We start from the raw sequence: 9,639 nt of genomic DNA, 5'->3' as shown, positions 1-9,639 counted from the left end.
CCATAGAGTCGCTTTCGTAAAGACTTCTCCTTTCTATCTGCCTACACAGGGGATAAAACAGAATCATTCGTCTTCATAAACTTAAATAGCTGAATATAATAAAACCCTATGATATGGCTACCAAGAAAAAAAATACAGGCTCTAGTTCAAGACTTTGGTGAGCAGCATGAATAAATAACTAGCAATGATAACAATGAAAAGGTCCTTGTGGTATCCTACATATCTTGTAGTGAATTACTCATTTTTACTTCTTTGTACATACAATGAAAATCTGTTAAAATGTAAAAGATTTCCTAAATAATATATAAAACAGAGAATTTCCCATTTATTATGAATTTATAGTGTTTTTAGAAACCAGAAATAAGCCTATCAACAAGGATATACTATATAACAAATGTCTATCAGTAGAGTGAACCTATAAAAATTTTTCCAAAACCTAAAACAAATTTCATGTACATATGTATATACCACTACTTGCTGCACTTTTAAATCAAGATTGATTCTTTTCCCAATCTCAGCATCAACAGTTATTATTTAATATGTGGTTGAAAGCATTAATATTCCTCTAACCCTCCTTGGGAAGAACAGTCTCTCTTCTCTTCTTACTGATATGAACATACACGTTGCAGTTCATTTTGGATATGCATCTAAGACAGCTTGGCATTTTATCACAACAGCTTATGTCAAATTCTGCCCTCCCTAGTATTTCTAGGACAATGTGAATTATTCTTACATACAGCTATAATATAATTCAAAGGAAATGAAATAGTTCGTAAATCAAAATCATCTCAAAGATAATTTTTTTTCTTTTTAGTCATCAAGTTTTGCCTCCCTAGAGTTGGGTTTACTCATCCTCAGCTAGTATGTTAAAGTCCGCAACACCCCCGTTCATGTTGGTTACGAGCTTTTCCCCTTGGCACAAGTTCTTGAGGTCAGCTCCATCTCACAAACAACTAATCTACTCTCATGCGCATCCCGGTTCTTACCAGGCTACTCAGTTCTTCATATCGACTGTTGAAAGCCACCAGTTTCTTACTTATCAACTCATCCATTACCCCACCATTAATGAGAGTCTGGCCAAGTTCCTGGATCTCGGTGTGATTATCCGCTGGATGTTGCAAAATGGATTCTAGAGACTGGACAGGGACAGGAAGGGGAAAATAATGCACTTAACTGAGGCAAAATGTATCAAGGATCCAAAAGTGTCCATTTTTTTTAACAAGTAATTCCATTTTCTACCCAAGAAACAAGACAAGGAATAATTAATTTTCAGAAATATCCATAATGGTATTAAAAATACATAGAATCGAGAACTCAGCATAAAAGATGATATATGACAATACAATTTCATAGATAATTTTAGTAATTATTAATTACATGGGAAAATGTCCATGGTGTGATGCAAAGTTTGCAAGCAGAAAACAATACTATAAAGCAAAACTATTTCAAACTGTTGATTATATTTTGAAATATGGGTACTCAGTTTTCTGTAACACATACAGAAAGCTAGGTGCTATTTTGTATACACACTTTATGTGTACATAAACCTAAGTAACCTTGGAGTTAAATGTTATTTCATATTACAGATGGGAAAACTGAAGTTCAGAGAGCTTAAGTACATAGCCTACGTACTGGTACATACGGTAAAAAGAAGAGCTAAGATTCCAACTTGACTCATGATTTCAAAGTCTTTGATCCAGTTATTATAACGTACTACCTTCCAGTGCGTGTGCTAAAATTAACAATAATTAGAAAGAGCCCTGGCAGGTGCTTCTCAGTGGTTATAGGTCAGATTGGGAACCTAAGAGTCGAGGTTCAATTCCTGGTCAGGGCACCTAGTTGGGTTGCAGGTTCACTCCTCACCCGCCCTGCTTGGGGGTCCTGCAACAGGCAACTAGTCAGTGTGTCTCTCACACATTGATGTATCTTTCTTGCTCTTTCTTTCTCTCCCTCAACACCCTCCCTCCTTCCATTTTCTCTGAAAAGCAATGAAAAAAATGTCCTCAGGTGAGGATTAATAATGATAATAATAATAACAACAACAACAATAATAATAATAGTGAAAAAAATTTGCCAAAATGTCTAAAAGTATTTACCTTAGAGTTTGTTTTATACTTTTCTCCATTTTCCGTATTTCTAGAATGCACATGTTTTAATTCTCATGTTAAGAAAATATTCATTTTTAAACTAAGCTTTTCATTGTTTTCATACTCTTCACCTCTCACTCTGCTCCTTTATCCGAGAAGTGACATCTTTTCTCCAGCAGAGCATCAAGCTCCTGGGATTCAGGTACCACCTTTGACTTACTTCTGACCTTCAATCCAGGCATCCGCTTAATTACCATGTGTCCCTACAATTTCAAAAGCATATCTATCCTCTTTCTAGCCTCTTCCTCTTTTTTTTTTTTTTTAAGCAGCTCTACTGTCTTCATAATTTATTTCATTTAAGAAACAGATATGAAGTCATCGTGAAAGAAAAATCAGATGCATTTCTTGGCCTCAAGGAATTCAAATGGGCCTTGAGACAAGCTCCTGGGACAGGATCCCACACTTCTCACTCTTCCCTCCCTACCCTGTCCTCCAACTTGTCACATCTGAAGATAACATGGAAGGAGCCACTGTGAACACAGTCATTGCCGTGTCTTAGGAGCAAAAATAACTTTATGAAGAAACAAGAGAGCAATCCTTCTAATGCCGTAAGGCAGAGTTCCTTCCGTCCAGGGACTGATAAAAGGAGGCAGGAAAATCACTGCGGTGCTTTCCTGACATCCACAATGCACTAATTAACAAGTACCCACTTCGGGGACTGAGTTAGTGGGTCAATCATTAATCTAAACATAAAGGATGGCACAAACACTTCAAGCAATGGAAGGCAACACTGAAAGCTGCTGAAGGAGAAAATGCCTTGCTGGCATAAGGCAGAAGATTCCTCATTTTAATACTCATTTGGCTACCCTACAACAAGAAATAGCAGGGAGAACTCAGGTGCCCACCTCCTTGGCCTCAAGGATAGCGTCTTCCATCTCTGGCTGGGTCTCCAGGCTTTTTACCTTCTCTTCCAGGGTGTTCAGCCAGCTGATCTCAAGGTCCAAATAATGAAGAAATTCAAGCCAGCATGACCACACTTCCTAGAATAGGCAAGGAGAAAGGGGCATTAGACACGCATCCATTTAATCAAACAAAGTTTAAATTCCCAAGAATGGGAAGAAAAAAAACAATCTAATAATAAAAGGAGGGAGAAAGAAGTAAAATGGCAAATTCAGGAAAAATAACCCCACTTTGTGAGACACTAAAAGTGTTCTGCTAACGCCTCTGTTATAATAAACCTTGTTGTCACATTTATTTTTAAATTAAAACATACTTTAGGGACTTTTAAGGGCGGTCACTGTCTGCTTTTATCACCCTCTTTTCCATTTCAGCTCTCAGCCTCATCTGTATCACTCCGTACTGTATATGTCCTTTAAATCTTCCGGACAGTTCTTATTCTCCTTACCTTTATTTGCATATTTTTTCCCCTCGGCCTTTTCTCCCCAGGTGAAATTCCCCTCAGCTAATAAAATGTCACCCACTCAATAAAGTCTTTCCCACCCTGTTCTGGTCCCTCATGTTTTCTATCTTTAGTTCCTGCCATGATCTTTGCTCCCAGAACTTCATTGTGAATCTCACAGTTACTGAAATTTCCTCCACAGATTTGAATAGTCCCCTTTCTGGGGCCTCCCACCATGCTTCATGCAAGTTGTGGACTTAATCTGTGGCAGAATATAAACTGGAATGTATTTTATTACCTTGTTTACTATTTCTGGAGGGAGAAATTTGACTGTTTCTCCTATCAAAAAGGTGCTTGGGTTTCAAAATAAATGTGTGGCAGCAAGGTTGTTGCAAGAGATGAGTTAGCAAAGAGCTTTTACTGTCTCAGAGTGTTGCATTATTCTCAAGGATTCAGCCATTTTCCTTCCTTTCCTGAATTAATGGATTGCTATGTCTATGGAGATCTGAAGGGACCCCATTTCCCATTGCTGGCAGGGGAGCTTCTCTGGTTTAGTGACACCAAACTCTTTGCAAATCCATCTCCATTTTGCCCTGTCTAGAGTCTATGTTCCCTCCCCCCATTTTCCCCACCACTTTTGCATTTGTCCAGTATCTTTCCTTCTCCCAAATATCTTCCCTTTCCAATTTACCTCTCTCTCTTTGTTATCTCTCCATTTTCTAATGTAGACACTGCACAGTCTTTATCACGATTTATTATATGAAAAACCATCCTCAGCATCTATTATCAAAAGTAGTAGAAGTTTTTTTGTTCTTTTTGCTCTTAATCACAAATAGTAGGATAATATGCTTCTTTTAATGATACACCAGTGATACTTGCAGAATTTGATATTTTTAGTTTTATTTATTCAATTTGCAGGGTTCTAGTTGAATTGGTCAAAGACAAGTAGAACATTATGATAGATTTGTCTTCTCAAGATACAATCTTAAGCAATTTACTTAAGCTTTTATTCAGACAGTATAAAACCAATCATCTCTTTGACACAAGTTTTTTTTAGAATTAATATATGTAAGTATAATTTGCAGGTTTCTGAACAATATTGGAGTGATAACTTTAATGGTTTATGATAGCCTGTATTATCCCAACAATTTTACCAGAAGAAATGTTATATTTTAATTAAGTTCTTCTTGGCCTGCTACATACCTATAGCCCTTCAATTTTCCATCACATTCACAATATCTTCTAGAAGTTTGTTTTTAACTTTCTACCTGTTATTCCATGGGTTGTTGAAGATATTGAAAGCTATTGCTTATGGGTACTTCAGTTCAAGATCATGAACTGTCCTTGAAGTTATTAATTAGAAGTTTATTCCTTAGATCTTTCTTTCTTAATTTCATCTTAAAAATGAGAAGAGTAAAGAAGGGAGGTGAGGAGAGAAAGAGACTGTGTGTGTTTTTTTTTTATTATTATTATTGTGAAGGGCTGCTGGATACATAAAACTTGAATTTACTTTTATTTTTAGTGTCTCCTGAACATAGAAAAATACTTCCTTTTAGAGAGATTTTATGCTATAGTAAGACAAAGGTGAAAGTATTCTTAAGGAGTTTTCTTTTCAAATCAAGACTACCTTAGAGCATCTCCTTTGAGGATGACAAGTGATTCTGTCTTTGTCTGTCATATATATATATATATATATATATATATATATATATATATATATATATATAAAATTGATTTTTTACAGAGAGGAAGAGAGAGAGGAATAGAAAGTTAGAAACATCGGTGAGAGAGAAACATCGATCACTGCTTCTTGCACACCCCCTACTGGGGATGCACCTGCAACCAAGTTACATGCCGTTGACCGGAATCTAACCCCAGGCCAGGAGGGGCCAGGCCAGAAGCAGCCAGGTCCTGAGCGGCCATGCCCAGAGCAGCAGCAGCCAAGCCCAGAGCATCCAGGCCGGGAGAGGCCAGGCCCAGAGCATCCAGGCTGGGAGAGGCCAGGCCAAGAGCAGCAGCAGCCAAGCCCGAAGCATCCAGGCCGGGAGAGGCTTGGCCAAGGGCAGCTTGGTCGGGAGCAGCCAGGCTCGGAGCAGCAGCAACCAAGCCCGGAGCATCCAGGCCGGGAGAGGCCAGGCCCAGAGCAGCCGGGTTGGGAGCAGCCAGGCCTGGAGCGGCAGTGGCCAGACCCAGAGCAGCTGGTTGTGGAGCAGAATAGAGCAACAGAGGCCAGGTCCGAAGCAGCTGGGCCAGGAACAGCTCGCTCCTCGCCTGCCCATGCCCCAGGGCTGCTGCTCAGACATGACTGGAAACTTTTTGTGACAGTCGGCCCTGTCTGCACAAGATATAAGGACTCTGGAGACAGACCAGGCCAGGGGGGGAAAGTTTAAAAAAATAAAGTCAGTAGTAACTCAGTGCGGGGAGTTCCTTTGGGGTGAGACATGCAGACCTCCCTCTGTATTGGGCTGGGAAATTGGGGTCATAAAAAACCGCAGCATCCTGCACTCCCATTGGGAGTCAGAACAGACATTCTGCTTGAGGCAGAACAGGCCAGGTTGTGTAAATCACCTAAGGAATAGCTAAGGATGACCAATTCTTTGTCCTGAGGGGCCAATCAGAGAGTGACAGACCAACAGTGGGATGGGATGGGAAAAAGAGGCATAAGAGGAGGGACTGCCCTTCCATCAGGGCTCTTGCCTGGGTGTTTGCAGGCTGTTGCGTCAGCCAAGGTTTGAGCCCAGATTCGAATCTGTAATAAATTCTAGCATGCTTAATCAAATTGGCTCCGGTGGTTCATCTCTTGGGGACTCGCTTCGTAGCATTTGGAGGCTCCCCAGCGAGATCCCACCAGGGGGGCTTCTCAGTAAGCCCCTTTAAGAAATTTCACGTCCTCTGGAACATCGGACCACACCCGGATCTGCCTGCTTGGTGCCGGTAAGTCAGGCCTGGTTTCTCTTTTAAGTTTCTTGAAGCTTCCCTTGTCCTGGTTTGGTACGAACCCTGTTATCGTGAACTTGGGAGGCGGGACGCCGCTAAACTCCCGGTTCGCAACCGAGGTGGTGATGACCACCGAGGCCTGGTTTTGGAGTCTGGAGACACCCTGGTTCTGCCTGGTTTTGGAGTCTGGAGACTCCCTGGTTCTGGTCTGAGTGAGTGTTGTTCTGGTCTGAATGAGTGTTGTTGTGAGTGTTCAGAGAGTGCGGCCGCAATCGAGTGTGTGGGAATTGGTAAAAGTGTTTTCGTTTTTCCTCTTTTGGATTTGTATTGGACTTATTTGTTGCCTAACTGTTTATAGACTGGGAAGAAAGAGAGAAATGGGGCAAGGAAACTCAAAGGAGAGTCACCTAAGTCCCCTTGAATGCATGGTTAAAATTTTTCCGACTTCAAAAAACGAGGTGAAGGCTATGGTGTTTCTGTAGATGCCTTCACTCTCCGGAGACTCTGTGAATTGGAGTGGCCAACATTTGGGGTTGATTGGCCTTCAACGGGGACCCTAGACATGGGGCCCTGCACAGGAGTCCGGTGGATAGTCTATAGAAGCCCCGGGCATCCGGACCAAATTCCATACATTGATATCTGGATTGATGTTCTTTTTGATAACCCAAAATGGCTGAAGGAGTGTGGTTGTCTCCCTGACAAAGGAAAATTGGGAAAGAGACCTCCCAGGTCCATCTTACTCGCCCGGCCACAGGCGAGCAGAGAGAAGCAAAGTCAGGTGCCTTCAGCACCCCTTGTTTTAGCAGGGGTCTTCAAACTACGGCCCGCGGGCCACATGCAGCCCCCAGGGGAGTCTGATCCTGCCCGCCAGGTTTTTGGGCAGTGAGTGCAGCCAAGGTGTTACAGTAGGAATTAGTAGTTCATATAGTCCGGCCCTCCAGCTCTCTGAGGGACTGTGATCTGGCCCCCACTTTAAAAAGTTTGAGGACCCCTGTTAGAGGCTCCTGAGGAAGACCCGATGTCGGGCCTGAAATTCCCTTGCCCACCCCCTTATGTGGCCGCTGCTGTCTCCACTACCTCACCAAGCAAGGAGAAGGGGCCTGATCCCCCAGTGAGAACTCAGATGAGAGTGGAGTATCCCCCCTTTTCACAGAACCCCCAGGGGCTGATAACTTTACACTCACCAGCCCACCTGGGATGACTGCCAGCAATTATTAAACACCCTGTTTACCACAGAGGAGAGAGAGAGAATAAACACTGAAGGGAGAAAACAAGTTCTTGATGCCCATGGGGAGTCGGTTACAGATTCAGCCCAGATTGACACTGTCCTCCCCTTGGCCCACCCTAATTGGAACCCCAATTCAATGTTAGGTAGGGAGGCTCTGGACCATTACCGCCAGGTTCTCCTGAGAGGTTTTCGGACTGCCGCTCGAAAGCCTACCAATCTCTCTAAGATAACCGAGACCAGACAAGGGCCAAATGAAAGTCTGGCAGCTTTCCTTGAGCGACTATGTGAGGCCTATAGGACATACACACCTATAGATCCTGATGCCCCGGCAAATCAGGCAGCCCTTGTGGTCCAATTTGTAGCACAGTCAGCCCCAGATTTTAATTTGAAGGTATGAGGTTGTAACAATTATAGTCCAAAAAGGTTAAAAGCAGAGACCGAATTCTAAAATTAACTATTTAGGAAGCTTGAGCTGGCAAAGGCACCAAGTCTGCCCAGCAAGCTAAAAAACTAAATGAATCTTACGTATTTCAGACACCTGCCTCCACCCAGTCTTCATCAGTGCTGGAGGAACGGTCTCATAACTGTTTGTTTCAATTAGCCATTTAAGTTTAATGTGATTAATGATTACAGTACATTGTAAAATCTTTAAATGAAAAGGAAAATATTTTGTGGGCCGTTTGGTCCTTGTGTGTGTGTCAACTGAAGTTATAATTTTAAAATCAGTAAGAGCTTGTCAGAAAGTTCAGGGAGTCTGATTGCAGTGTAGGGGTCACAGGTTCCCCCAAGGCACCTTCACTAGCAAGAGGCAAGTTGTGGACAGCCAGATGAAAACGCCCTGGTGGAAGTGCCGCCTTCGCCACCTGGGACCCGCTCGCTCCCTGCCTCCATTCACCTCGAGGACTTGTTTTGAGTAGCTGGAGGCGGTAAGGCCAGAAGGAAAATTCCCCTGTGACCCCCCCCCCCGGTACCCTAAGGGGACCCCAAAAACCCCCGGTGACTGCTTGGACACTTTTCACCGTGTTCTGTTAGGGGGCTTAAAGGCGCAACTAGAAATTCTCCTGTTCCCCTTTTCAGTCTTATAGGAATCTGAGATCTTTATCTGTAGGAAGAATGTGGCAGTTTAAATTTCAAGCAGCTGGAGGCTTGAGAACAGAGTGCTGGACCTGCTCCCTCTTCCCTCTGCCTTTTCTAAATATTTTAAAATAATGGAAGATTTGAGGTATGGTTATAGATTTTTGAAGGACATAGAAAGAAGGTTTAAAAGCTAATGTAAAATAGTGAAAGTTTTTATGAAAGTTATGCATGTGATGAGAAGGAGAAACAGGGAGAGGGAAAGAACGAAACAGAGAGTTAAGAAAGAGACTCTGGGAGTCCGAGAGGAAAGGATTTAGACAGAAGCAGAAACAAAGATTGGAAGAGAAAGTGATATGGGTGTATAAGTGTGAGTGTGTATGTGAGAAAGGGAGGGAGAAAGACATGAGCAAGAGACAGGAAAGGACAGAGATTAGAGAGGGAGAGAGACAGAAGGTGAGGCCAGAAGAGACAGAGACGATCTGAAAGAAAGGGAGACTTAGATTCCAAGGGTTTTTAACCTCGAGGAAGAAGACTGGCAGGACCAGGGCTCCTTTCAATTAAGCTCCCAAGGGTAACCTTACAAGTGAGAGGCAAAGCTATTAATTTCCTGGTGAGCACTGGGCAGTTTATTCAGTCTTGACAGAGCCGATGGGACCCCTAGGAAGATATCAGTCCAGGGAGCCACCAGACAAACTGACTGTTTTCCTTGGACATCAAGAAAGACTGTAGACATAAGAAGGAACACATACTGGAGGAACGCAGCCGCTAAACTGGACTGAAGTAGAACAACGGGCCTTTGAGGAGCTAAAGAAGGCTCTCATCTCAGCACCTGCCCTAGCCTTGCCAGATGTCACAAAGTGAGTGAGGTAAGGGGCATTGCCAAAGGGGTTCTCACTCAGACTCTAGGTCCC

At 42.8% G+C, this 9,639-nt stretch overlaps 1 long non-coding RNA gene across 1 annotated transcript; it reads left to right on the top strand.

The window, feature by feature from the left end:
• The first annotated feature begins 8,764 nt into the window (after positions 1 to 8,764).
• Positions 8,765 to 9,279, top strand: LOC311614048. The gene is made up of 2 exons (XR_014793567.1): positions 8,765 to 9,107; positions 9,158 to 9,279. It is a non-coding gene; the product is annotated as an uncharacterized lncRNA (long non-coding RNA).
• The last annotated feature ends 360 nt before the right edge of the window (positions 9,280 to 9,639 follow it).

This window comes from Pipistrellus hanaki (assembly GCF_964339955.1).
Source record: "Pipistrellus hanaki genome assembly, chromosome: 20".
Lineage (NCBI taxonomy): Eukaryota > Metazoa > Chordata > Mammalia > Chiroptera > Vespertilionidae > Pipistrellus > Pipistrellus hanaki.
This window is presented reverse-complemented; position numbering and strand designations above follow the sequence as displayed.